The sequence below is a fragment of the Schistocerca cancellata genome, unplaced genomic scaffold (genome assembly GCF_023864275.1).
Source record: "Schistocerca cancellata isolate TAMUIC-IGC-003103 unplaced genomic scaffold, iqSchCanc2.1 HiC_scaffold_75, whole genome shotgun sequence".
NCBI lineage: Eukaryota > Metazoa > Arthropoda > Insecta > Orthoptera > Acrididae > Schistocerca > Schistocerca cancellata.
Genome location: NW_026046136.1, coordinates 1 through 21,972, shown reverse-complemented (window position 1 = coordinate 21,972; position 21,972 = coordinate 1). Strand labels below are relative to the sequence as shown.

General features: G+C 53.9%; 56 non-coding genes across 56 annotated transcripts; 45 read left to right on the top strand and 11 right to left on the bottom strand.

The window, feature by feature from the left end:
* The first annotated feature begins 67 nt into the window (after positions 1-67).
* On the top strand, positions 68-140 carry Trnam-cau (transfer RNA methionine (anticodon CAU)). The gene has a single exon. It is a non-coding gene; the product is annotated as a tRNA-Met (tRNA).
* A 305-nt stretch (positions 141-445) lies between these two features.
* Trnae-uuc (transfer RNA glutamic acid (anticodon UUC)) lies at positions 446-517 on the top strand. Its single transcript has one exon. It is a non-coding gene; the product is annotated as a tRNA-Glu (tRNA).
* A 199-nt stretch (positions 518-716) lies between these two features.
* Trnai-aau (transfer RNA isoleucine (anticodon AAU)) lies at positions 717-790 on the top strand. The gene has a single exon. It is a non-coding gene; the product is annotated as a tRNA-Ile (tRNA).
* A 583-nt stretch (positions 791-1,373) lies between these two features.
* Trnag-ucc (transfer RNA glycine (anticodon UCC)) lies at positions 1,374-1,445 on the bottom strand. The gene has a single exon. It is a non-coding gene; the product is annotated as a tRNA-Gly (tRNA).
* Positions 1,446-1,796: 351 nt separating this feature from the next.
* Positions 1,797-1,867, top strand: Trnag-gcc (transfer RNA glycine (anticodon GCC)). The gene has a single exon. It is a non-coding gene; the product is annotated as a tRNA-Gly (tRNA).
* A 160-nt stretch (positions 1,868-2,027) lies between these two features.
* Trnam-cau (transfer RNA methionine (anticodon CAU)) lies at positions 2,028-2,100 on the top strand. Its single transcript has one exon. It is a non-coding gene; the product is annotated as a tRNA-Met (tRNA).
* A 305-nt stretch (positions 2,101-2,405) lies between these two features.
* Positions 2,406-2,477, top strand: Trnae-uuc (transfer RNA glutamic acid (anticodon UUC)). Its single transcript has one exon. It is a non-coding gene; the product is annotated as a tRNA-Glu (tRNA).
* Positions 2,478-2,676: 199 nt separating this feature from the next.
* On the top strand, positions 2,677-2,750 carry Trnai-aau (transfer RNA isoleucine (anticodon AAU)). The gene has a single exon. It is a non-coding gene; the product is annotated as a tRNA-Ile (tRNA).
* Positions 2,751-3,333: 583 nt separating this feature from the next.
* On the bottom strand, positions 3,334-3,405 carry Trnag-ucc (transfer RNA glycine (anticodon UCC)). Its single transcript has one exon. It is a non-coding gene; the product is annotated as a tRNA-Gly (tRNA).
* Positions 3,406-3,756: 351 nt separating this feature from the next.
* Positions 3,757-3,827, top strand: Trnag-gcc (transfer RNA glycine (anticodon GCC)). Its single transcript has one exon. It is a non-coding gene; the product is annotated as a tRNA-Gly (tRNA).
* Positions 3,828-3,987: 160 nt separating this feature from the next.
* Trnam-cau (transfer RNA methionine (anticodon CAU)) lies at positions 3,988-4,060 on the top strand. Its single transcript has one exon. It is a non-coding gene; the product is annotated as a tRNA-Met (tRNA).
* Positions 4,061-4,365: 305 nt separating this feature from the next.
* Trnae-uuc (transfer RNA glutamic acid (anticodon UUC)) lies at positions 4,366-4,437 on the top strand. The gene has a single exon. It is a non-coding gene; the product is annotated as a tRNA-Glu (tRNA).
* A 199-nt stretch (positions 4,438-4,636) lies between these two features.
* Trnai-aau (transfer RNA isoleucine (anticodon AAU)) lies at positions 4,637-4,710 on the top strand. Its single transcript has one exon. It is a non-coding gene; the product is annotated as a tRNA-Ile (tRNA).
* Positions 4,711-5,293: 583 nt separating this feature from the next.
* Trnag-ucc (transfer RNA glycine (anticodon UCC)) lies at positions 5,294-5,365 on the bottom strand. The gene has a single exon. It is a non-coding gene; the product is annotated as a tRNA-Gly (tRNA).
* A 351-nt stretch (positions 5,366-5,716) lies between these two features.
* On the top strand, positions 5,717-5,787 carry Trnag-gcc (transfer RNA glycine (anticodon GCC)). The gene has a single exon. It is a non-coding gene; the product is annotated as a tRNA-Gly (tRNA).
* Positions 5,788-5,947: 160 nt separating this feature from the next.
* Trnam-cau (transfer RNA methionine (anticodon CAU)) lies at positions 5,948-6,020 on the top strand. The gene has a single exon. It is a non-coding gene; the product is annotated as a tRNA-Met (tRNA).
* A 305-nt stretch (positions 6,021-6,325) lies between these two features.
* Positions 6,326-6,397, top strand: Trnae-uuc (transfer RNA glutamic acid (anticodon UUC)). Its single transcript has one exon. It is a non-coding gene; the product is annotated as a tRNA-Glu (tRNA).
* Positions 6,398-6,596: 199 nt separating this feature from the next.
* On the top strand, positions 6,597-6,670 carry Trnai-aau (transfer RNA isoleucine (anticodon AAU)). Its single transcript has one exon. It is a non-coding gene; the product is annotated as a tRNA-Ile (tRNA).
* Positions 6,671-7,253: 583 nt separating this feature from the next.
* Positions 7,254-7,325, bottom strand: Trnag-ucc (transfer RNA glycine (anticodon UCC)). Its single transcript has one exon. It is a non-coding gene; the product is annotated as a tRNA-Gly (tRNA).
* Positions 7,326-7,676: 351 nt separating this feature from the next.
* Positions 7,677-7,747, top strand: Trnag-gcc (transfer RNA glycine (anticodon GCC)). The gene has a single exon. It is a non-coding gene; the product is annotated as a tRNA-Gly (tRNA).
* Positions 7,748-7,907: 160 nt separating this feature from the next.
* On the top strand, positions 7,908-7,980 carry Trnam-cau (transfer RNA methionine (anticodon CAU)). Its single transcript has one exon. It is a non-coding gene; the product is annotated as a tRNA-Met (tRNA).
* A 305-nt stretch (positions 7,981-8,285) lies between these two features.
* Trnae-uuc (transfer RNA glutamic acid (anticodon UUC)) lies at positions 8,286-8,357 on the top strand. Its single transcript has one exon. It is a non-coding gene; the product is annotated as a tRNA-Glu (tRNA).
* A 199-nt stretch (positions 8,358-8,556) lies between these two features.
* On the top strand, positions 8,557-8,630 carry Trnai-aau (transfer RNA isoleucine (anticodon AAU)). The gene has a single exon. It is a non-coding gene; the product is annotated as a tRNA-Ile (tRNA).
* A 583-nt stretch (positions 8,631-9,213) lies between these two features.
* On the bottom strand, positions 9,214-9,285 carry Trnag-ucc (transfer RNA glycine (anticodon UCC)). Its single transcript has one exon. It is a non-coding gene; the product is annotated as a tRNA-Gly (tRNA).
* A 351-nt stretch (positions 9,286-9,636) lies between these two features.
* On the top strand, positions 9,637-9,707 carry Trnag-gcc (transfer RNA glycine (anticodon GCC)). The gene has a single exon. It is a non-coding gene; the product is annotated as a tRNA-Gly (tRNA).
* A 160-nt stretch (positions 9,708-9,867) lies between these two features.
* Positions 9,868-9,940, top strand: Trnam-cau (transfer RNA methionine (anticodon CAU)). Its single transcript has one exon. It is a non-coding gene; the product is annotated as a tRNA-Met (tRNA).
* A 305-nt stretch (positions 9,941-10,245) lies between these two features.
* Positions 10,246-10,317, top strand: Trnae-uuc (transfer RNA glutamic acid (anticodon UUC)). The gene has a single exon. It is a non-coding gene; the product is annotated as a tRNA-Glu (tRNA).
* Positions 10,318-10,516: 199 nt separating this feature from the next.
* Positions 10,517-10,590, top strand: Trnai-aau (transfer RNA isoleucine (anticodon AAU)). Its single transcript has one exon. It is a non-coding gene; the product is annotated as a tRNA-Ile (tRNA).
* Positions 10,591-11,173: 583 nt separating this feature from the next.
* Positions 11,174-11,245, bottom strand: Trnag-ucc (transfer RNA glycine (anticodon UCC)). Its single transcript has one exon. It is a non-coding gene; the product is annotated as a tRNA-Gly (tRNA).
* Positions 11,246-11,596: 351 nt separating this feature from the next.
* Positions 11,597-11,667, top strand: Trnag-gcc (transfer RNA glycine (anticodon GCC)). Its single transcript has one exon. It is a non-coding gene; the product is annotated as a tRNA-Gly (tRNA).
* A 160-nt stretch (positions 11,668-11,827) lies between these two features.
* Trnam-cau (transfer RNA methionine (anticodon CAU)) lies at positions 11,828-11,900 on the top strand. The gene has a single exon. It is a non-coding gene; the product is annotated as a tRNA-Met (tRNA).
* A 305-nt stretch (positions 11,901-12,205) lies between these two features.
* Trnae-uuc (transfer RNA glutamic acid (anticodon UUC)) lies at positions 12,206-12,277 on the top strand. The gene has a single exon. It is a non-coding gene; the product is annotated as a tRNA-Glu (tRNA).
* A 199-nt stretch (positions 12,278-12,476) lies between these two features.
* Positions 12,477-12,550, top strand: Trnai-aau (transfer RNA isoleucine (anticodon AAU)). Its single transcript has one exon. It is a non-coding gene; the product is annotated as a tRNA-Ile (tRNA).
* Positions 12,551-13,133: 583 nt separating this feature from the next.
* Trnag-ucc (transfer RNA glycine (anticodon UCC)) lies at positions 13,134-13,205 on the bottom strand. Its single transcript has one exon. It is a non-coding gene; the product is annotated as a tRNA-Gly (tRNA).
* A 351-nt stretch (positions 13,206-13,556) lies between these two features.
* Trnag-gcc (transfer RNA glycine (anticodon GCC)) lies at positions 13,557-13,627 on the top strand. The gene has a single exon. It is a non-coding gene; the product is annotated as a tRNA-Gly (tRNA).
* A 160-nt stretch (positions 13,628-13,787) lies between these two features.
* Trnam-cau (transfer RNA methionine (anticodon CAU)) lies at positions 13,788-13,860 on the top strand. The gene has a single exon. It is a non-coding gene; the product is annotated as a tRNA-Met (tRNA).
* A 305-nt stretch (positions 13,861-14,165) lies between these two features.
* Trnae-uuc (transfer RNA glutamic acid (anticodon UUC)) lies at positions 14,166-14,237 on the top strand. The gene has a single exon. It is a non-coding gene; the product is annotated as a tRNA-Glu (tRNA).
* A 199-nt stretch (positions 14,238-14,436) lies between these two features.
* Positions 14,437-14,510, top strand: Trnai-aau (transfer RNA isoleucine (anticodon AAU)). The gene has a single exon. It is a non-coding gene; the product is annotated as a tRNA-Ile (tRNA).
* Positions 14,511-15,093: 583 nt separating this feature from the next.
* Trnag-ucc (transfer RNA glycine (anticodon UCC)) lies at positions 15,094-15,165 on the bottom strand. The gene has a single exon. It is a non-coding gene; the product is annotated as a tRNA-Gly (tRNA).
* A 351-nt stretch (positions 15,166-15,516) lies between these two features.
* Trnag-gcc (transfer RNA glycine (anticodon GCC)) lies at positions 15,517-15,587 on the top strand. The gene has a single exon. It is a non-coding gene; the product is annotated as a tRNA-Gly (tRNA).
* A 160-nt stretch (positions 15,588-15,747) lies between these two features.
* Trnam-cau (transfer RNA methionine (anticodon CAU)) lies at positions 15,748-15,820 on the top strand. Its single transcript has one exon. It is a non-coding gene; the product is annotated as a tRNA-Met (tRNA).
* A 305-nt stretch (positions 15,821-16,125) lies between these two features.
* On the top strand, positions 16,126-16,197 carry Trnae-uuc (transfer RNA glutamic acid (anticodon UUC)). Its single transcript has one exon. It is a non-coding gene; the product is annotated as a tRNA-Glu (tRNA).
* Positions 16,198-16,396: 199 nt separating this feature from the next.
* Trnai-aau (transfer RNA isoleucine (anticodon AAU)) lies at positions 16,397-16,470 on the top strand. The gene has a single exon. It is a non-coding gene; the product is annotated as a tRNA-Ile (tRNA).
* A 583-nt stretch (positions 16,471-17,053) lies between these two features.
* On the bottom strand, positions 17,054-17,125 carry Trnag-ucc (transfer RNA glycine (anticodon UCC)). Its single transcript has one exon. It is a non-coding gene; the product is annotated as a tRNA-Gly (tRNA).
* A 351-nt stretch (positions 17,126-17,476) lies between these two features.
* Positions 17,477-17,547, top strand: Trnag-gcc (transfer RNA glycine (anticodon GCC)). The gene has a single exon. It is a non-coding gene; the product is annotated as a tRNA-Gly (tRNA).
* A 160-nt stretch (positions 17,548-17,707) lies between these two features.
* On the top strand, positions 17,708-17,780 carry Trnam-cau (transfer RNA methionine (anticodon CAU)). The gene has a single exon. It is a non-coding gene; the product is annotated as a tRNA-Met (tRNA).
* A 305-nt stretch (positions 17,781-18,085) lies between these two features.
* Positions 18,086-18,157, top strand: Trnae-uuc (transfer RNA glutamic acid (anticodon UUC)). Its single transcript has one exon. It is a non-coding gene; the product is annotated as a tRNA-Glu (tRNA).
* A 199-nt stretch (positions 18,158-18,356) lies between these two features.
* Trnai-aau (transfer RNA isoleucine (anticodon AAU)) lies at positions 18,357-18,430 on the top strand. Its single transcript has one exon. It is a non-coding gene; the product is annotated as a tRNA-Ile (tRNA).
* Positions 18,431-19,013: 583 nt separating this feature from the next.
* Trnag-ucc (transfer RNA glycine (anticodon UCC)) lies at positions 19,014-19,085 on the bottom strand. Its single transcript has one exon. It is a non-coding gene; the product is annotated as a tRNA-Gly (tRNA).
* A 351-nt stretch (positions 19,086-19,436) lies between these two features.
* Positions 19,437-19,507, top strand: Trnag-gcc (transfer RNA glycine (anticodon GCC)). Its single transcript has one exon. It is a non-coding gene; the product is annotated as a tRNA-Gly (tRNA).
* Positions 19,508-19,667: 160 nt separating this feature from the next.
* On the top strand, positions 19,668-19,740 carry Trnam-cau (transfer RNA methionine (anticodon CAU)). Its single transcript has one exon. It is a non-coding gene; the product is annotated as a tRNA-Met (tRNA).
* Positions 19,741-20,045: 305 nt separating this feature from the next.
* Positions 20,046-20,117, top strand: Trnae-uuc (transfer RNA glutamic acid (anticodon UUC)). Its single transcript has one exon. It is a non-coding gene; the product is annotated as a tRNA-Glu (tRNA).
* A 199-nt stretch (positions 20,118-20,316) lies between these two features.
* Positions 20,317-20,390, top strand: Trnai-aau (transfer RNA isoleucine (anticodon AAU)). The gene has a single exon. It is a non-coding gene; the product is annotated as a tRNA-Ile (tRNA).
* Positions 20,391-20,973: 583 nt separating this feature from the next.
* On the bottom strand, positions 20,974-21,045 carry Trnag-ucc (transfer RNA glycine (anticodon UCC)). The gene has a single exon. It is a non-coding gene; the product is annotated as a tRNA-Gly (tRNA).
* A 351-nt stretch (positions 21,046-21,396) lies between these two features.
* Positions 21,397-21,467, top strand: Trnag-gcc (transfer RNA glycine (anticodon GCC)). Its single transcript has one exon. It is a non-coding gene; the product is annotated as a tRNA-Gly (tRNA).
* Positions 21,468-21,628: 161 nt separating this feature from the next.
* Positions 21,629-21,701, top strand: Trnam-cau (transfer RNA methionine (anticodon CAU)). The gene has a single exon. It is a non-coding gene; the product is annotated as a tRNA-Met (tRNA).
* The last annotated feature ends 271 nt before the right edge of the window (positions 21,702-21,972 follow it).

Sequence of the window (21,972 nt, the reverse complement as noted above, 5' to 3'; positions counted from 1 at the left end):
ACAGTGTTTCTACGTCTAATATTGGGTACGCAACTTACCCAGTTTCCAGGAGAAACGGTTCACCCGTGCCTCGGTAGCGCAGTAGGCAGCGCGTAAGTCTCATAATCTTAAGGTCGTGAGTTCGATCCTCACCCGGGGCATTTAATTTTCTGTGACTGATGGTGGTGCTGTTGCTAGGGCGCCAACGTATTTCTTGTTTGTTATCCACAACGTTTCAACGCTTCAGCGGGAAAATGTTTACTTCCTCTTATTGCTACTTACAGCTTCCCTTTTCCTCTTCTTCCAGCACAGCATGAAGCCAAAAGCATTGCTCTGCGACGTTTGAGGTGCGCGCCTTGCCAGTCAGTATGTGCAAAGATGCTCGCAAAGAGAGAAGGGCGCCGACGTGGCACTCGACACGAAATGCGACAAGCGACCGTACGAACGGTCCAATGGAACGGCCACATCCGGTGTGGTCTAGTGGCTAGGATACCTGGCTTTCACCCAGGAGGCCCGGGTTCGATTCCCGGTACCGGAACGTAATTTTTTTCCACACGAATCGTGACAAGTTTGAGCTGTCCGAGCGGCCGTTTCCCGTCCTGCTCGCAATATAGCTACTGTTTCGTGACCGTCAGCAGAATATAGACTAGGGAAGCAGACACACGACGACCATAGAAATGGTGTATGGCTTCATGCCAGCCGTTTCCAGTTTAGGGCTGAGCAACTGCATCTGCCGAGGCCCGTTAGCTCAGTTGGTTAGAGCGTCGTGCTAATAACGCGAAGGTCGCGGGTTCGATCCCCCCACGGGCCACTACTCTTTTACTACTACGAAAAGGCAGCGCCGATTTCAGCTGGCGAGTGTGATGACCAAAAGATCATCACCATGCGTGGAAGTTGACAGAGGATCCGAACCCGACTTGTCGGGAAGCGCTACAGCATTCACTCGGCAATGGGCATAATATTTTGAATACACTGGTTCTCAACCGATGAAGAGAAAATGAAAGAAAATGTCTGATTGCCGATGCGTAACAACTTTGGCCCTTGTCAGTACTTGGGCGGGTGAGCGCGTGGGAACACAGTGTACTATTGGCAGTTTTACTTCCTATTTTTCTTTTCGGAGCTACAGCCCGATTCGGTGAGGGAGACGCCACCGTGAAATGAAGGGGCGTGCTGTGTGTCCATCGCCTCGCCTCTCCTCCCCTCTCTCAGTCGTTTATCGTGCTTGTCGTTTTGATATAGGCCGATTTGAGAGCGTCAGCTCTCGCGTCAGCTGAGCAAAGTCGAGACAAGTCGAGACACACTAAGGGCTGGTATGCAGCGAGTAAGAGGGGGGAAAAAAACAATAATTTAAGAGCGCGCGGCAAAAGTACTCATACGCGAAATTAAAAGCCTGCTGCGGTGGCCGGGAATCGAACCCGGATCAACTGCTTGGAAGGCAACTATGCTGACCATTACACCACCACCGCACAAGCGAGCGCCCCGCCTCCGCGCTGTGTCGGCTTCCCGCCTGTCGGCAGCGGCCGAAGGTGATCGTACCTGGCAGGCGCATTTCGAGGTAGGCTAGGGGAGCACATCCAGACGCATTCGGACAGCGTATCCGCGCACATTTCGCATCCTTTGGCAAGAGTCGGCGCCGGCGACGCAACAGTACGCAGAGGACCGCGTTCTGGAGGCATTTTTAAGCAGTGCCGTGCAGTGCAGTGCAGGATTCAGCGTCTGCAGCGTCTTCTGCACAGAATGCTACGGCGCTTGACGGCAGCCCCACTTTCCCTTGAGACATCTGCTCGGGAAGCAGCGTGAAGTTACCGCTGGCCCGAGCATCGGTGGTTCAGTGGTAGAATGCTCGCCTGCCACGCGGGCGGCCCGGGTTCGATTCCCGGCCGATGCATCATTTTGCTTTCCCGCGATAATGCTGCCGCAACACCGCAATCAACTGGGCCGGCAATGAACGTGTAGCAACAGAACACGTTATCCAGGAAGTACAGTGTTTCTACGTCTAATATTGGGTACGCAACTTACCCAGTTTCCAGGAGAAACGGTTCACCCGTGCCTCGGTAGCGCAGTAGGCAGCGCGTAAGTCTCATAATCTTAAGGTCGTGAGTTCGATCCTCACCCGGGGCATTTAATTTTCTGTGACTGATGGTGGTGCTGTTGCTAGGGCGCCAACGTATTTCTTGTTTGTTATCCACAACGTTTCAACGCTTCAGCGGGAAAATGTTTACTTCCTCTTATTGCTACTTACAGCTTCCCTTTTCCTCTTCTTCCAGCACAGCATGAAGCCAAAAGCATTGCTCTGCGACGTTTGAGGTGCGCGCCTTGCCAGTCAGTATGTGCAAAGATGCTCGCAAAGAGAGAAGGGCGCCGACGTGGCACTCGACACGAAATGCGACAAGCGACCGTACGAACGGTCCAATGGAACGGCCACATCCGGTGTGGTCTAGTGGCTAGGATACCTGGCTTTCACCCAGGAGGCCCGGGTTCGATTCCCGGTACCGGAACGTAATTTTTTTCCACACGAATCGTGACAAGTTTGAGCTGTCCGAGCGGCCGTTTCCCGTCCTGCTCGCAATATAGCTACTGTTTCGTGACCGTCAGCAGAATATAGACTAGGGAAGCAGACACACGACGACCATAGAAATGGTGTATGGCTTCATGCCAGCCGTTTCCAGTTTAGGGCTGAGCAACTGCATCTGCCGAGGCCCGTTAGCTCAGTTGGTTAGAGCGTCGTGCTAATAACGCGAAGGTCGCGGGTTCGATCCCCCCACGGGCCACTACTCTTTTACTACTACGAAAAGGCAGCGCCGATTTCAGCTGGCGAGTGTGATGACCAAAAGATCATCACCATGCGTGGAAGTTGACAGAGGATCCGAACCCGACTTGTCGGGAAGCGCTACAGCATTCACTCGGCAATGGGCATAATATTTTGAATACACTGGTTCTCAACCGATGAAGAGAAAATGAAAGAAAATGTCTGATTGCCGATGCGTAACAACTTTGGCCCTTGTCAGTACTTGGGCGGGTGAGCGCGTGGGAACACAGTGTACTATTGGCAGTTTTACTTCCTATTTTTCTTTTCGGAGCTACAGCCCGATTCGGTGAGGGAGACGCCACCGTGAAATGAAGGGGCGTGCTGTGTGTCCATCGCCTCGCCTCTCCTCCCCTCTCTCAGTCGTTTATCGTGCTTGTCGTTTTGATATAGGCCGATTTGAGAGCGTCAGCTCTCGCGTCAGCTGAGCAAAGTCGAGACAAGTCGAGACACACTAAGGGCTGGTATGCAGCGAGTAAGAGGGGGGAAAAAAACAATAATTTAAGAGCGCGCGGCAAAAGTACTCATACGCGAAATTAAAAGCCTGCTGCGGTGGCCGGGAATCGAACCCGGATCAACTGCTTGGAAGGCAACTATGCTGACCATTACACCACCACCGCACAAGCGAGCGCCCCGCCTCCGCGCTGTGTCGGCTTCCCGCCTGTCGGCAGCGGCCGAAGGTGATCGTACCTGGCAGGCGCATTTCGAGGTAGGCTAGGGGAGCACATCCAGACGCATTCGGACAGCGTATCCGCGCACATTTCGCATCCTTTGGCAAGAGTCGGCGCCGGCGACGCAACAGTACGCAGAGGACCGCGTTCTGGAGGCATTTTTAAGCAGTGCCGTGCAGTGCAGTGCAGGATTCAGCGTCTGCAGCGTCTTCTGCACAGAATGCTACGGCGCTTGACGGCAGCCCCACTTTCCCTTGAGACATCTGCTCGGGAAGCAGCGTGAAGTTACCGCTGGCCCGAGCATCGGTGGTTCAGTGGTAGAATGCTCGCCTGCCACGCGGGCGGCCCGGGTTCGATTCCCGGCCGATGCATCATTTTGCTTTCCCGCGATAATGCTGCCGCAACACCGCAATCAACTGGGCCGGCAATGAACGTGTAGCAACAGAACACGTTATCCAGGAAGTACAGTGTTTCTACGTCTAATATTGGGTACGCAACTTACCCAGTTTCCAGGAGAAACGGTTCACCCGTGCCTCGGTAGCGCAGTAGGCAGCGCGTAAGTCTCATAATCTTAAGGTCGTGAGTTCGATCCTCACCCGGGGCATTTAATTTTCTGTGACTGATGGTGGTGCTGTTGCTAGGGCGCCAACGTATTTCTTGTTTGTTATCCACAACGTTTCAACGCTTCAGCGGGAAAATGTTTACTTCCTCTTATTGCTACTTACAGCTTCCCTTTTCCTCTTCTTCCAGCACAGCATGAAGCCAAAAGCATTGCTCTGCGACGTTTGAGGTGCGCGCCTTGCCAGTCAGTATGTGCAAAGATGCTCGCAAAGAGAGAAGGGCGCCGACGTGGCACTCGACACGAAATGCGACAAGCGACCGTACGAACGGTCCAATGGAACGGCCACATCCGGTGTGGTCTAGTGGCTAGGATACCTGGCTTTCACCCAGGAGGCCCGGGTTCGATTCCCGGTACCGGAACGTAATTTTTTTCCACACGAATCGTGACAAGTTTGAGCTGTCCGAGCGGCCGTTTCCCGTCCTGCTCGCAATATAGCTACTGTTTCGTGACCGTCAGCAGAATATAGACTAGGGAAGCAGACACACGACGACCATAGAAATGGTGTATGGCTTCATGCCAGCCGTTTCCAGTTTAGGGCTGAGCAACTGCATCTGCCGAGGCCCGTTAGCTCAGTTGGTTAGAGCGTCGTGCTAATAACGCGAAGGTCGCGGGTTCGATCCCCCCACGGGCCACTACTCTTTTACTACTACGAAAAGGCAGCGCCGATTTCAGCTGGCGAGTGTGATGACCAAAAGATCATCACCATGCGTGGAAGTTGACAGAGGATCCGAACCCGACTTGTCGGGAAGCGCTACAGCATTCACTCGGCAATGGGCATAATATTTTGAATACACTGGTTCTCAACCGATGAAGAGAAAATGAAAGAAAATGTCTGATTGCCGATGCGTAACAACTTTGGCCCTTGTCAGTACTTGGGCGGGTGAGCGCGTGGGAACACAGTGTACTATTGGCAGTTTTACTTCCTATTTTTCTTTTCGGAGCTACAGCCCGATTCGGTGAGGGAGACGCCACCGTGAAATGAAGGGGCGTGCTGTGTGTCCATCGCCTCGCCTCTCCTCCCCTCTCTCAGTCGTTTATCGTGCTTGTCGTTTTGATATAGGCCGATTTGAGAGCGTCAGCTCTCGCGTCAGCTGAGCAAAGTCGAGACAAGTCGAGACACACTAAGGGCTGGTATGCAGCGAGTAAGAGGGGGGAAAAAAACAATAATTTAAGAGCGCGCGGCAAAAGTACTCATACGCGAAATTAAAAGCCTGCTGCGGTGGCCGGGAATCGAACCCGGATCAACTGCTTGGAAGGCAACTATGCTGACCATTACACCACCACCGCACAAGCGAGCGCCCCGCCTCCGCGCTGTGTCGGCTTCCCGCCTGTCGGCAGCGGCCGAAGGTGATCGTACCTGGCAGGCGCATTTCGAGGTAGGCTAGGGGAGCACATCCAGACGCATTCGGACAGCGTATCCGCGCACATTTCGCATCCTTTGGCAAGAGTCGGCGCCGGCGACGCAACAGTACGCAGAGGACCGCGTTCTGGAGGCATTTTTAAGCAGTGCCGTGCAGTGCAGTGCAGGATTCAGCGTCTGCAGCGTCTTCTGCACAGAATGCTACGGCGCTTGACGGCAGCCCCACTTTCCCTTGAGACATCTGCTCGGGAAGCAGCGTGAAGTTACCGCTGGCCCGAGCATCGGTGGTTCAGTGGTAGAATGCTCGCCTGCCACGCGGGCGGCCCGGGTTCGATTCCCGGCCGATGCATCATTTTGCTTTCCCGCGATAATGCTGCCGCAACACCGCAATCAACTGGGCCGGCAATGAACGTGTAGCAACAGAACACGTTATCCAGGAAGTACAGTGTTTCTACGTCTAATATTGGGTACGCAACTTACCCAGTTTCCAGGAGAAACGGTTCACCCGTGCCTCGGTAGCGCAGTAGGCAGCGCGTAAGTCTCATAATCTTAAGGTCGTGAGTTCGATCCTCACCCGGGGCATTTAATTTTCTGTGACTGATGGTGGTGCTGTTGCTAGGGCGCCAACGTATTTCTTGTTTGTTATCCACAACGTTTCAACGCTTCAGCGGGAAAATGTTTACTTCCTCTTATTGCTACTTACAGCTTCCCTTTTCCTCTTCTTCCAGCACAGCATGAAGCCAAAAGCATTGCTCTGCGACGTTTGAGGTGCGCGCCTTGCCAGTCAGTATGTGCAAAGATGCTCGCAAAGAGAGAAGGGCGCCGACGTGGCACTCGACACGAAATGCGACAAGCGACCGTACGAACGGTCCAATGGAACGGCCACATCCGGTGTGGTCTAGTGGCTAGGATACCTGGCTTTCACCCAGGAGGCCCGGGTTCGATTCCCGGTACCGGAACGTAATTTTTTTCCACACGAATCGTGACAAGTTTGAGCTGTCCGAGCGGCCGTTTCCCGTCCTGCTCGCAATATAGCTACTGTTTCGTGACCGTCAGCAGAATATAGACTAGGGAAGCAGACACACGACGACCATAGAAATGGTGTATGGCTTCATGCCAGCCGTTTCCAGTTTAGGGCTGAGCAACTGCATCTGCCGAGGCCCGTTAGCTCAGTTGGTTAGAGCGTCGTGCTAATAACGCGAAGGTCGCGGGTTCGATCCCCCCACGGGCCACTACTCTTTTACTACTACGAAAAGGCAGCGCCGATTTCAGCTGGCGAGTGTGATGACCAAAAGATCATCACCATGCGTGGAAGTTGACAGAGGATCCGAACCCGACTTGTCGGGAAGCGCTACAGCATTCACTCGGCAATGGGCATAATATTTTGAATACACTGGTTCTCAACCGATGAAGAGAAAATGAAAGAAAATGTCTGATTGCCGATGCGTAACAACTTTGGCCCTTGTCAGTACTTGGGCGGGTGAGCGCGTGGGAACACAGTGTACTATTGGCAGTTTTACTTCCTATTTTTCTTTTCGGAGCTACAGCCCGATTCGGTGAGGGAGACGCCACCGTGAAATGAAGGGGCGTGCTGTGTGTCCATCGCCTCGCCTCTCCTCCCCTCTCTCAGTCGTTTATCGTGCTTGTCGTTTTGATATAGGCCGATTTGAGAGCGTCAGCTCTCGCGTCAGCTGAGCAAAGTCGAGACAAGTCGAGACACACTAAGGGCTGGTATGCAGCGAGTAAGAGGGGGGAAAAAAACAATAATTTAAGAGCGCGCGGCAAAAGTACTCATACGCGAAATTAAAAGCCTGCTGCGGTGGCCGGGAATCGAACCCGGATCAACTGCTTGGAAGGCAACTATGCTGACCATTACACCACCACCGCACAAGCGAGCGCCCCGCCTCCGCGCTGTGTCGGCTTCCCGCCTGTCGGCAGCGGCCGAAGGTGATCGTACCTGGCAGGCGCATTTCGAGGTAGGCTAGGGGAGCACATCCAGACGCATTCGGACAGCGTATCCGCGCACATTTCGCATCCTTTGGCAAGAGTCGGCGCCGGCGACGCAACAGTACGCAGAGGACCGCGTTCTGGAGGCATTTTTAAGCAGTGCCGTGCAGTGCAGTGCAGGATTCAGCGTCTGCAGCGTCTTCTGCACAGAATGCTACGGCGCTTGACGGCAGCCCCACTTTCCCTTGAGACATCTGCTCGGGAAGCAGCGTGAAGTTACCGCTGGCCCGAGCATCGGTGGTTCAGTGGTAGAATGCTCGCCTGCCACGCGGGCGGCCCGGGTTCGATTCCCGGCCGATGCATCATTTTGCTTTCCCGCGATAATGCTGCCGCAACACCGCAATCAACTGGGCCGGCAATGAACGTGTAGCAACAGAACACGTTATCCAGGAAGTACAGTGTTTCTACGTCTAATATTGGGTACGCAACTTACCCAGTTTCCAGGAGAAACGGTTCACCCGTGCCTCGGTAGCGCAGTAGGCAGCGCGTAAGTCTCATAATCTTAAGGTCGTGAGTTCGATCCTCACCCGGGGCATTTAATTTTCTGTGACTGATGGTGGTGCTGTTGCTAGGGCGCCAACGTATTTCTTGTTTGTTATCCACAACGTTTCAACGCTTCAGCGGGAAAATGTTTACTTCCTCTTATTGCTACTTACAGCTTCCCTTTTCCTCTTCTTCCAGCACAGCATGAAGCCAAAAGCATTGCTCTGCGACGTTTGAGGTGCGCGCCTTGCCAGTCAGTATGTGCAAAGATGCTCGCAAAGAGAGAAGGGCGCCGACGTGGCACTCGACACGAAATGCGACAAGCGACCGTACGAACGGTCCAATGGAACGGCCACATCCGGTGTGGTCTAGTGGCTAGGATACCTGGCTTTCACCCAGGAGGCCCGGGTTCGATTCCCGGTACCGGAACGTAATTTTTTTCCACACGAATCCTGACAAGTTTGAGCTGTCCGAGCGGCCGTTTCCCGTCCTGCTCGCAATATAGCTACTGTTTCGTGACCGTCAGCAGAATATAGACTAGGGAAGCAGACACACGACGACCATAGAAATGGTGTATGGCTTCATGCCAGCCGTTTCCAGTTTAGGGCTGAGCAACTGCATCTGCCGAGGCCCGTTAGCTCAGTTGGTTAGAGCGTCGTGCTAATAACGCGAAGGTCGCGGGTTCGATCCCCCCACGGGCCACTACTCTTTTACTACTACGAAAAGGCAGCGCCGATTTCAGCTGGCGAGTGTGATGACCAAAAGATCATCACCATGCGTGGAAGTTGACAGAGGATCCGAACCCGACTTGTCGGGAAGCGCTACAGCATTCACTCGGCAATGGGCATAATATTTTGAATACACTGGTTCTCAACCGATGAAGAGAAAATGAAAGAAAATGTCTGATTGCCGATGCGTAACAACTTTGGCCCTTGTCAGTACTTGGGCGGGTGAGCGCGTGGGAACACAGTGTACTATTGGCAGTTTTACTTCCTATTTTTCTTTTCGGAGCTACAGCCCGATTCGGTGAGGGAGACGCCACCGTGAAATGAAGGGGCGTGCTGTGTGTCCATCGCCTCGCCTCTCCTCCCCTCTCTCAGTCGTTTATCGTGCTTGTCGTTTTGATATAGGCCGATTTGAGAGCGTCAGCTCTCGCGTCAGCTGAGCAAAGTCGAGACAAGTCGAGACACACTAAGGGCTGGTATGCAGCGAGTAAGAGGGGGGAAAAAAACAATAATTTAAGAGCGCGCGGCAAAAGTACTCATACGCGAAATTAAAAGCCTGCTGCGGTGGCCGGGAATCGAACCCGGATCAACTGCTTGGAAGGCAACTATGCTGACCATTACACCACCACCGCACAAGCGAGCGCCCCGCCTCCGCGCTGTGTCGGCTTCCCGCCTGTCGGCAGCGGCCGAAGGTGATCGTACCTGGCAGGCGCATTTCGAGGTAGGCTAGGGGAGCACATCCAGACGCATTCGGACAGCGTATCCGCGCACATTTCGCATCCTTTGGCAAGAGTCGGCGCCGGCGACGCAACAGTACGCAGAGGACCGCGTTCTGGAGGCATTTTTAAGCAGTGCCGTGCAGTGCAGTGCAGGATTCAGCGTCTGCAGCGTCTTCTGCACAGAATGCTACGGCGCTTGACGGCAGCCCCACTTTCCCTTGAGACATCTGCTCGGGAAGCAGCGTGAAGTTACCGCTGGCCCGAGCATCGGTGGTTCAGTGGTAGAATGCTCGCCTGCCACGCGGGCGGCCCGGGTTCGATTCCCGGCCGATGCATCATTTTGCTTTCCCGCGATAATGCTGCCGCAACACCGCAATCAACTGGGCCGGCAATGAACGTGTAGCAACAGAACACGTTATCCAGGAAGTACAGTGTTTCTACGTCTAATATTGGGTACGCAACTTACCCAGTTTCCAGGAGAAACGGTTCACCCGTGCCTCGGTAGCGCAGTAGGCAGCGCGTAAGTCTCATAATCTTAAGGTCGTGAGTTCGATCCTCACCCGGGGCATTTAATTTTCTGTGACTGATGGTGGTGCTGTTGCTAGGGCGCCAACGTATTTCTTGTTTGTTATCCACAACGTTTCAACGCTTCAGCGGGAAAATGTTTACTTCCTCTTATTGCTACTTACAGCTTCCCTTTTCCTCTTCTTCCAGCACAGCATGAAGCCAAAAGCATTGCTCTGCGACGTTTGAGGTGCGCGCCTTGCCAGTCAGTATGTGCAAAGATGCTCGCAAAGAGAGAAGGGCGCCGACGTGGCACTCGACACGAAATGCGACAAGCGACCGTACGAACGGTCCAATGGAACGGCCACATCCGGTGTGGTCTAGTGGCTAGGATACCTGGCTTTCACCCAGGAGGCCCGGGTTCGATTCCCGGTACCGGAACGTAATTTTTTTCCACACGAATCGTGACAAGTTTGAGCTGTCCGAGCGGCCGTTTCCCGTCCTGCTCGCAATATAGCTACTGTTTCGTGACCGTCAGCAGAATATAGACTAGGGAAGCAGACACACGACGACCATAGAAATGGTGTATGGCTTCATGCCAGCCGTTTCCAGTTTAGGGCTGAGCAACTGCATCTGCCGAGGCCCGTTAGCTCAGTTGGTTAGAGCGTCGTGCTAATAACGCGAAGGTCGCGGGTTCGATCCCCCCACGGGCCACTACTCTTTTACTACTACGAAAAGGCAGCGCCGATTTCAGCTGGCGAGTGTGATGACCAAAAGATCATCACCATGCGTGGAAGTTGACAGAGGATCCGAACCCGACTTGTCGGGAAGCGCTACAGCATTCACTCGGCAATGGGCATAATATTTTGAATACACTGGTTCTCAACCGATGAAGAGAAAATGAAAGAAAATGTCTGATTGCCGATGCGTAACAACTTTGGCCCTTGTCAGTACTTGGGCGGGTGAGCGCGTGGGAACACAGTGTACTATTGGCAGTTTTACTTCCTATTTTTCTTTTCGGAGCTACAGCCCGATTCGGTGAGGGAGACGCCACCGTGAAATGAAGGGGCGTGCTGTGTGTCCATCGCCTCGCCTCTCCTCCCCTCTCTCAGTCGTTTATCGTGCTTGTCGTTTTGATATAGGCCGATTTGAGAGCGTCAGCTCTCGCGTCAGCTGAGCAAAGTCGAGACAAGTCGAGACACACTAAGGGCTGGTATGCAGCGAGTAAGAGGGGGGAAAAAAACAATAATTTAAGAGCGCGCGGCAAAAGTACTCATACGCGAAATTAAAAGCCTGCTGCGGTGGCCGGGAATCGAACCCGGATCAACTGCTTGGAAGGCAACTATGCTGACCATTACACCACCACCGCACAAGCGAGCGCCCCGCCTCCGCGCTGTGTCGGCTTCCCGCCTGTCGGCAGCGGCCGAAGGTGATCGTACCTGGCAGGCGCATTTCGAGGTAGGCTAGGGGAGCACATCCAGACGCATTCGGACAGCGTATCCGCGCACATTTCGCATCCTTTGGCAAGAGTCGGCGCCGGCGACGCAACAGTACGCAGAGGACCGCGTTCTGGAGGCATTTTTAAGCAGTGCCGTGCAGTGCAGTGCAGGATTCAGCGTCTGCAGCGTCTTCTGCACAGAATGCTACGGCGCTTGACGGCAGCCCCACTTTCCCTTGAGACATCTGCTCGGGAAGCAGCGTGAAGTTACCGCTGGCCCGAGCATCGGTGGTTCAGTGGTAGAATGCTCGCCTGCCACGCGGGCGGCCCGGGTTCGATTCCCGGCCGATGCATCATTTTGCTTTCCCGCGATAATGCTGCCGCAACACCGCAATCAACTGGGCCGGCAATGAACGTGTAGCAACAGAACACGTTATCCAGGAAGTACAGTGTTTCTACGTCTAATATTGGGTACGCAACTTACCCAGTTTCCAGGAGAAACGGTTCACCCGTGCCTCGGTAGCGCAGTAGGCAGCGCGTAAGTCTCATAATCTTAAGGTCGTGAGTTCGATCCTCACCCGGGGCATTTAATTTTCTGTGACTGATGGTGGTGCTGTTGCTAGGGCGCCAACGTATTTCTTGTTTGTTATCCACAACGTTTCAACGCTTCAGCGGGAAAATGTTTACTTCCTCTTATTGCTACTTACAGCTTCCCTTTTCCTCTTCTTCCAGCACAGCATGAAGCCAAAAGCATTGCTCTGCGACGTTTGAGGTGCGCGCCTTGCCAGTCAGTATGTGCAAAGATGCTCGCAAAGAGAGAAGGGCGCCGACGTGGCACTCGACACGAAATGCGACAAGCGACCGTACGAACGGTCCAATGGAACGGCCACATCCGGTGTGGTCTAGTGGCTAGGATACCTGGCTTTCACCCAGGAGGCCCGGGTTCGATTCCCGGTACCGGAACGTAATTTTTTTCCACACGAATCGTGACAAGTTTGAGCTGTCCGAGCGGCCGTTTCCCGTCCTGCTCGCAATATAGCTACTGTTTCGTGACCGTCAGCAGAATATAGACTAGGGAAGCAGACACACGACGACCATAGAAATGGTGTATGGCTTCATGCCAGCCGTTTCCAGTTTAGGGCTGAGCAACTGCATCTGCCGAGGCCCGTTAGCTCAGTTGGTTAGAGCGTCGTGCTAATAACGCGAAGGTCGCGGGTTCGATCCCCCCACGGGCCACTACTCTTTTACTACTACGAAAAGGCAGCGCCGATTTCAGCTGGCGAGTGTGATGACCAAAAGATCATCACCATGCGTGGAAGTTGACAGAGGATCCGAACCCGACTTGTCGGGAAGCGCTACAGCATTCACTCGGCAATGGGCATAATATTTTGAATACACTGGTTCTCAACCGATGAAGAGAAAATGAAAGAAAATGTCTGATTGCCGATGCGTAACAACTTTGGCCCTTGTCAGTACTTGGGCGGGTGAGCGCGTGGGAACACAGTGTACTATTGGCAGTTTTACTTCCTATTTTTCTTTTCGGAGCTACAGCCCGATTCGGTGAGGGAGACGCCACCGTGAAATGAAGGGGCGTGCTGTGTGTCCATCGCCTCGCCTCTCCTCCCCTCTCTCAGTCGTTTATCGTGCTTGTCGTTTTGATATAGGCCGATTTGAGAGCGTCAGCTCTCGCGTCAGCTGAGCAAAGTCGAGACAAGTCGAGACACACTAAGGGCTGGTATGCAGCGAGTAAGAGGGGGGAAAAAAACAATAATTTAAGAGCGCGCGGCAAAAGTACTCATACGCGAAATTAAAAGCCTGCTGCGGTGGCCGGGAATCGAACCCGGATCAACTGCTTGGAAGGCAACTATGCTGACCATTACACCACCACCGCACAAGCGAGCGCCCCGCCTCCGCGCTGTGTCGGCTTCCCGCCTGTCGGCAGCGGCCGAAGGTGATCGTACCTGGCAGGCGCATTTCGAGGTAGGCTAGGGGAGCACATCCAGACGCATTCGGACAGCGTATCCGCGCACATTTCGCATCCTTTGGCAAGAGTCGGCGCCGGCGACGCAACAGTACGCAGAGGACCGCGTTCTGGAGGCATTTTTAAGCAGTGCCGTGCAGTGCAGTGCAGGATTCAGCGTCTGCAGCGTCTTCTGCACAGAATGCTACGGCGCTTGACGGCAGCCCCACTTTCCCTTGAGACATCTGCTCGGGAAGCAGCGTGAAGTTACCGCTGGCCCGAGCATCGGTGGTTCAGTGGTAGAATGCTCGCCTGCCACGCGGGCGGCCCGGGTTCGATTCCCGGCCGATGCATCATTTTGCTTTCCCGCGATAATGCTGCCGCAACACCGCAATCAACTGGGCCGGCAATGAACGTGTAGCAACAGAACACGTTATCCAGGAAGTACAGTGTTTCTACGTCTAATATTGGGTACGCAACTTACCCAGTTTCCAGGAGAAACGGTTCACCCGTGCCTCGGTAGCGCAGTAGGCAGCGCGTAAGTCTCATAATCTTAAGGTCGTGAGTTCGATCCTCACCCGGGGCATTTAATTTTCTGTGACTGATGGTGGTGCTGTTGCTAGGGCGCCAACGTATTTCTTGTTTGTTATCCACAACGTTTCAACGCTTCAGCGGGAAAATGTTTACTTCCTCTTATTGCTACTTACAGCTTCCCTTTTCCTCTTCTTCCAGCACAGCATGAAGCCAAAAGCATTGCTCTGCGACGTTTGAGGTGCGCGCCTTGCCAGTCAGTATGTGCAAAGATGCTCGCAAAGAGAGAAGGGCGCCGACGTGGCACTCGACACGAAATGCGACAAGCGACCGTACGAACGGTCCAATGGAACGGCCACATCCGGTGTGGTCTAGTGGCTAGGATACCTGGCTTTCACCCAGGAGGCCCGGGTTCGATTCCCGGTACCGGAACGTAATTTTTTTCCACACGAATCGTGACAAGTTTGAGCTGTCCGAGCGGCCGTTTCCCGTCCTGCTCGCAATATAGCTACTGTTTCGTGACCGTCAGCAGAATATAGACTAGGGAAGCAGACACACGACGACCATAGAAATGGTGTATGGCTTCATGCCAGCCGTTTCCAGTTTAGGGCTGAGCAACTGCATCTGCCGAGGCCCGTTAGCTCAGTTGGTTAGAGCGTCGTGCTAATAACGCGAAGGTCGCGGGTTCGATCCCCCCACGGGCCACTACTCTTTTACTACTACGAAAAGGCAGCGCCGATTTCAGCTGGCGAGTGTGATGACCAAAAGATCATCACCATGCGTGGAAGTTGACAGAGGATCCGAACCCGACTTGTCGGGAAGCGCTACAGCATTCACTCGGCAATGGGCATAATATTTTGAATACACTGGTTCTCAACCGATGAAGAGAAAATGAAAGAAAATGTCTGATTGCCGATGCGTAACAACTTTGGCCCTTGTCAGTACTTGGGCGGGTGAGCGCGTGGGAACACAGTGTACTATTGGCAGTTTTACTTCCTATTTTTCTTTTCGGAGCTACAGCCCGATTCGGTGAGGGAGACGCCACCGTGAAATGAAGGGGCGTGCTGTGTGTCCATCGCCTCGCCTCTCCTCCCCTCTCTCAGTCGTTTATCGTGCTTGTCGTTTTGATATAGGCCGATTTGAGAGCGTCAGCTCTCGCGTCAGCTGAGCAAAGTCGAGACAAGTCGAGACACACTAAGGGCTGGTATGCAGCGAGTAAGAGGGGGGAAAAAAACAATAATTTAAGAGCGCGCGGCAAAAGTACTCATACGCGAAATTAAAAGCCTGCTGCGGTGGCCGGGAATCGAACCCGGATCAACTGCTTGGAAGGCAACTATGCTGACCATTACACCACCACCGCACAAGCGAGCGCCCCGCCTCCGCGCTGTGTCGGCTTCCCGCCTGTCGGCAGCGGCCGAAGGTGATCGTACCTGGCAGGCGCATTTCGAGGTAGGCTAGGGGAGCACATCCAGACGCATTCGGACAGCGTATCCGCGCACATTTCGCATCCTTTGGCAAGAGTCGGCGCCGGCGACGCAACAGTACGCAGAGGACCGCGTTCTGGAGGCATTTTTAAGCAGTGCCGTGCAGTGCAGTGCAGGATTCAGCGTCTGCAGCGTCTTCTGCACAGAATGCTACGGCGCTTGACGGCAGCCCCACTTTCCCTTGAGACATCTGCTCGGGAAGCAGCGTGAAGTTACCGCTGGCCCGAGCATCGGTGGTTCAGTGGTAGAATGCTCGCCTGCCACGCGGGCGGCCCGGGTTCGATTCCCGGCCGATGCATCATTTTGCTTTCCCGCGATAATGCTGCCGCAACACCGCAATCAACTGGGCCGGCAATGAACGTGTAGCAACAGAACACGTTATCCAGGAAGTACAGTGTTTCTACGTCTAATATTGGGTACGCAACTTACCCAGTTTCCAGGAGAAACGGTTCACCCGTGCCTCGGTAGCGCAGTAGGCAGCGCGTAAGTCTCATAATCTTAAGGTCGTGAGTTCGATCCTCACCCGGGGCATTTAATTTTCTGTGACTGATGGTGGTGCTGTTGCTAGGGCGCCAACGTATTTCTTGTTTGTTATCCACAACGTTTCAACGCTTCAGCGGGAAAATGTTTACTTCCTCTTATTGCTACTTACAGCTTCCCTTTTCCTCTTCTTCCAGCACAGCATGAAGCCAAAAGCATTGCTCTGCGACGTTTGAGGTGCGCGCCTTGCCAGTCAGTATGTGCAAAGATGCTCGCAAAGAGAGAAGGGCGCCGACGTGGCACTCGACACGAAATGCGACAAGCGACCGTACGAACGGTCCAATGGAACGGCCACATCCGGTGTGGTCTAGTGGCTAGGATACCTGGCTTTCACCCAGGAGGCCCGGGTTCGATTCCCGGTACCGGAACGTAATTTTTTTCCACACGAATCGTGACAAGTTTGAGCTGTCCGAGCGGCCGTTTCCCGTCCTGCTCGCAATATAGCTACTGTTTCGTGACCGTCAGCAGAATATAGACTAGGGAAGCAGACACACGACGACCATAGAAATGGTGTATGGCTTCATGCCAGCCGTTTCCAGTTTAGGGCTGAGCAACTGCATCTGCCGAGGCCCGTTAGCTCAGTTGGTTAGAGCGTCGTGCTAATAACGCGAAGGTCGCGGGTTCGATCCCCCCACGGGCCACTACTCTTTTACTACTACGAAAAGGCAGCGCCGATTTCAGCTGGCGAGTGTGATGACCAAAAGATCATCACCATGCGTGGAAGTTGACAGAGGATCCGAACCCGACTTGTCGGGAAGCGCTACAGCATTCACTCGGCAATGGGCATAATATTTTGAATACACTGGTTCTCAACCGATGAAGAGAAAATGAAAGAAAATGTCTGATTGCCGATGCGTAACAACTTTGGCCCTTGTCAGTACTTGGGCGGGTGAGCGCGTGGGAACACAGTGTACTATTGGCAGTTTTACTTCCTATTTTTCTTTTCGGAGCTACAGCCCGATTCGGTGAGGGAGACGCCACCGTGAAATGAAGGGGCGTGCTGTGTGTCCATCGCCTCGCCTCTCCTCCCCTCTCTCAGTCGTTTATCGTGCTTGTCGTTTTGATATAGGCCGATTTGAGAGCGTCAGCTCTCGCGTCAGCTGAGCAAAGTCGAGACAAGTCGAGACACACTAAGGGCTGGTATGCAGCGAGTAAGAGGGGGGAAAAAAACAATAATTTAAGAGCGCGCGGCAAAAGTACTCATACGCGAAATTAAAAGCCTGCTGCGGTGGCCGGGAATCGAACCCGGATCAACTGCTTGGAAGGCAACTATGCTGACCATTACACCACCACCGCACAAGCGAGCGCCCCGCCTCCGCGCTGTGTCGGCTTCCCGCCTGTCGGCAGCGGCCGAAGGTGATCGTACCTGGCAGGCGCATTTCGAGGTAGGCTAGGGGAGCACATCCAGACGCATTCGGACAGCGTATCCGCGCACATTTCGCATCCTTTGGCAAGAGTCGGCGCCGGCGACGCAACAGTACGCAGAGGACCGCGTTCTGGAGGCATTTTTAAGCAGTGCCGTGCAGTGCAGTGCAGGATTCAGCGTCTGCAGCGTCTTCTGCACAGAATGCTACGGCGCTTGACGGCAGCCCCACTTTCCCTTGAGACATCTGCTCGGGAAGCAGCGTGAAGTTACCGCTGGCCCGAGCATCGGTGGTTCAGTGGTAGAATGCTCGCCTGCCACGCGGGCGGCCCGGGTTCGATTCCCGGCCGATGCATCATTTTGCTTTCCCGCGATAATGCTGCCGCAACACCGCAATCAACTGGGCCGGCAATGAACGTGTAGCAACAGAACACGTTATCCAGGAAGTACAGTGTTTCTACGTCTAATATTGGGTACGCAACTTACCCAGTTTCCAGGAGAAACGGTTCACCCGTGCCTCGGTAGCGCAGTAGGCAGCGCGTAAGTCTCATAATCTTAAGGTCGTGAGTTCGATCCTCACCCGGGGCATTTAATTTTCTGTGACTGATGGTGGTGCTGTTGCTAGGGCGCCAACGTATTTCTTGTTTGTTATCCACAACGTTTCAACGCTTCAGCGGGAAAATGTTTACTTCCTCTTATTGCTACTTACAGCTTCCCTTTTCCTCTTCTTCCAGCACAGCATGAAGCCAAAAGCATTGCTCTGCGACGTTTGAGGTGCGCGCCTTGCCAGTCAGTATGTGCAAAGATGCTCGCAAAGAGAGAAGGGCGCCGACGTGGCACTCGACACGAAATGCGACAAGCGACCGTACGAACGGTCCAATGGAACGGCCACATCCGGTGTGGTCTAGTGGCTAGGATACCTGGCTTTCACCCAGGAGGCCCGGGTTCGATTCCCGGTACCGGAACGTAATTTTTTTCCACACGAATCGTGACAAGTTTGAGCTGTCCGAGCGGCCGTTTCCCGTCCTGCTCGCAATATAGCTACTGTTTCGTGACCGTCAGCAGAATATAGACTAGGGAAGCAGACACACGACGACCATAGAAATGGTGTATGGCTTCATGCCAGCCGTTTCCAGTTTAGGGCTGAGCAACTGCATCTGCCGAGGCCCGTTAGCTCAGTTGGTTAGAGCGTCGTGCTAATAACGCGAAGGTCGCGGGTTCGATCCCCCCACGGGCCACTACTCTTTTACTACTACGAAAAGGCAGCGCCGATTTCAGCTGGCGAGTGTGATGACCAAAAGATCATCACCATGCGTGGAAGTTGACAGAGGATCCGAACCCGACTTGTCGGGAAGCGCTACAGCATTCACTCGGCAATGGGCATAATATTTTGAATACACTGGTTCTCAACCGATGAAGAGAAAATGAAAGAAAATGTCTGATTGCCGATGCGTAACAACTTTGGCCCTTGTCAGTACTTGGGCGGGTGAGCGCGTGGGAACACAGTGTACTATTGGCAGTTTTACTTCCTATTTTTCTTTTCGGAGCTACAGCCCGATTCGGTGAGGGAGACGCCACCGTGAAATGAAGGGGCGTGCTGTGTGTCCATCGCCTCGCCTCTCCTCCCCTCTCTCAGTCGTTTATCGTGCTTGTCGTTTTGATATAGGCCGATTTGAGAGCGTCAGCTCTCGCGTCAGCTGAGCAAAGTCGAGACAAGTCGAGACACACTAAGGGCTGGTATGCAGCGAGTAAGAGGGGGGAAAAAAACAATAATTTAAGAGCGCGCGGCAAAAGTACTCATACGCGAAATTAAAAGCCTGCTGCGGTGGCCGGGAATCGAACCCGGATCAACTGCTTGGAAGGCAACTATGCTGACCATTACACCACCACCGCACAAGCGAGCGCCCCGCCTCCGCGCTGTGTCGGCTTCCCGCCTGTCGGCAGCGGCCGAAGGTGATCGTACCTGGCAGGCGCATTTCGAGGTAGGCTAGGGGAGCACATCCAGACGCATTCGGACAGCGTATCCGCGCACATTTCGCATCCTTTGGCAAGAGTCGGCGCCGGCGACGCAACAGTACGCAGAGGACCGCGTTCTGGAGGCATTTTTAAGCAGTGCCGTGCAGTGCAGTGCAGGATTCAGCGTCTGCAGCGTCTTCTGCACAGAATGCTACGGCGCTTGACGGCAGCCCCACTTTCCCTTGAGACATCTGCTCGGGAAGCAGCGTGAAGTTACCGCTGGCCCGAGCATCGGTGGTTCAGTGGTAGAATGCTCGCCTGCCACGCGGGCGGCCCGGGTTCGATTCCCGGCCGATGCATCATTTTGCTTTCCCGCGATAATGCTGCCGCAACACCGCAATCAACTGGGCCGGCAATGAACGTGTAGCAACAGAACACGTTATCCAGGAAGTACAGTGTTTCTACGTCTAATATTGGGTACGCAACTTACCCAGTTTCCAGGAGAAACGGTTCACCCGTGCCTCGGTAGCGCAGTAGGCAGCGCGTAAGTCTCATAATCTTAAGGTCGTGAGTTCGATCCTCACCCGGGGCATTTAATTTTCTGTGACTGATGGTGGTGCTGTTGCTAGGGCGCCAACGTATTTCTTGTTTGTTATCCACAACGTTTCAACGCTTCAGCGGGAAAATGTTTACTTCCTCTTATTGCTACTTACAGCTTCCCTTTTCCTCTTCTTCCAGCACAGCATGAAGCCAAAAGCATTGCTCTGCGACGTTTGAGGTGCGCGCCTTGCCAGTCAGTATGTGCAAAGATGCTCGCAAAGAGAGAAGGGCGCCGACGTGGCACTCGACACGAAATGCGACAAGCGACCGTACGAACGGTCCAATGGAACGGCCACATCCGGTGTGGTCTAGTGGCTAGGATACCTGGCTTTCACCCAGGAGGCCCGGGTTCGATTCCCGGTACCGGAACGTAATTTTTTTCCACACGAATCGTGACAAGTTTGAGCTGTCCGAGCGGCCGTTTCCCGTCCTGCTCGCAATATAGCTACTGTTTCGTGACCGTCAGCAGAATATAGACTAGGGAAGCAGACACACGACGACCATAGAAATGGTGTATGGCTTCATGCCAGCCGTTTCCAGTTTAGGGCTGAGCAACTGCATCTGCCGAGGCCCGTTAGCTCAGTTGGTTAGAGCGTCGTGCTAATAACGCGAAGGTCGCGGGTTCGATCCCCCCACGGGCCACTACTCTTTTACTACTACGAAAAGGCAGCGCCGATTTCAGCTGGCGAGTGTGATGACCAAAAGATCATCACCATGCGTGGAAGTTGACAGAGGATCCGAACCCGACTTGTCGGGAAGCGCTACAGCATTCACTCGGCAATGGGCATAATATTTTGAATACACTGGTTCTCAACCGATGAAGAGAAAATGAAAGAAAATGTCTGATTGCCGATGCGTAACAACTTTGGCCCTTGTCAGTACTTGGGCGGGTGAGCGCGTGGGAACACAGTGTACTATTGGCAGTTTTACTTCCTATTTTTCTTTTCGGAGCTACAGCCCGATTCGGTGAGGGAGACGCCACCGTGAAATGAAGGGGCGTGCTGTGTGTCCATCGCCTCGCCTCTCCTCCCCTCTCTCAGTCGTTTATCGTGCTTGTCGTTTTGATATAGGCCGATTTGAGAGCGTCAGCTCTCGCGTCAGCTGAGCAAAGTCGAGACAAGTCGAGACACACTAAGGGCTGGTATGCAGCGAGTAAGAGGGGGGAAAAAAACAATAATTTAAGAGCGCGCGGCAAAAGTACTCATACGCGAAATTAAAAGCCTGCTGCGGTGGCCGGGAATCGAACCCGGATCAACTGCTTGGAAGGCAACTATGCTGACCATTACACCACCACCGCACAAGCGAGCGCCCCGCCTCCGCGCTGTGTCGGCTTCCCGCCTGTCGGCAGCGGCCGAAGGTGATCGTACCTGGCAGGCGCATTTCGAGGTAGGCTAGGGGAGCACATCCAGACGCATTCGGACAGCGTATCCGCGCACATTTCGCATCCTTTGGCAAGAGTCGGCGCCGGCGACGCAACAGTACGCAGAGGACCGCGTTCTGGAGGCATTTTTAAGCAGTGCCGTGCAGTGCAGTGCAGGATTCAGCGTCTGCAGCGTCTTCTGCACAGAATGCTACGGCGCTTGACGGCAGCCCCACTTTCCCTTGAGACATCTGCTCGGGAAGCAGCGTGAAGTTACCGCTGGCCCGAGCATCGGTGGTTCAGTGGTAGAATGCTCGCCTGCCACGCGGGCGGCCCGGGTTCGATTCCCGGCCGATGCATCATTTTGCTTTCCCGCGATAATGCTGCCGCAACACCGCAATCAACTGGGGCCGGCAATGAACGTGTAGCAACAGAACACGTTATCCAGGAAGTACAGTGTTTCTACGTCTAATATTGGGTACGCAACTTACCCAGTTTCCAGGAGAAACGGTTCACCCGTGCCTCGGTAGCGCAGTAGGCAGCGCGTAAGTCTCATAATCTTAAGGTCGTGAGTTCGATCCTCACCCGGGGCATTTAATTTTCTGTGACTGATGGTGGTGCTGTTGCTAGGGGCGCCAACGTATTTCTTGTTTGTTATCCACAACGTTTCAACGCTTCAGCGGGAAAATGTTTACTTCCTCTTATTGCTACTTACAGCTTCCCTTTTCCTCTTCTTCCAGCACAGCATGAAGCCAAAAGCATTGCTCTGCGACGTTTGAGGTGCGCGCCTTGCCAGTCAGTATGTGCAAAGATGCTCGCAAAGAGAGAAGGGCGCCGACGTGGCACTCGACACGAAATGCGACA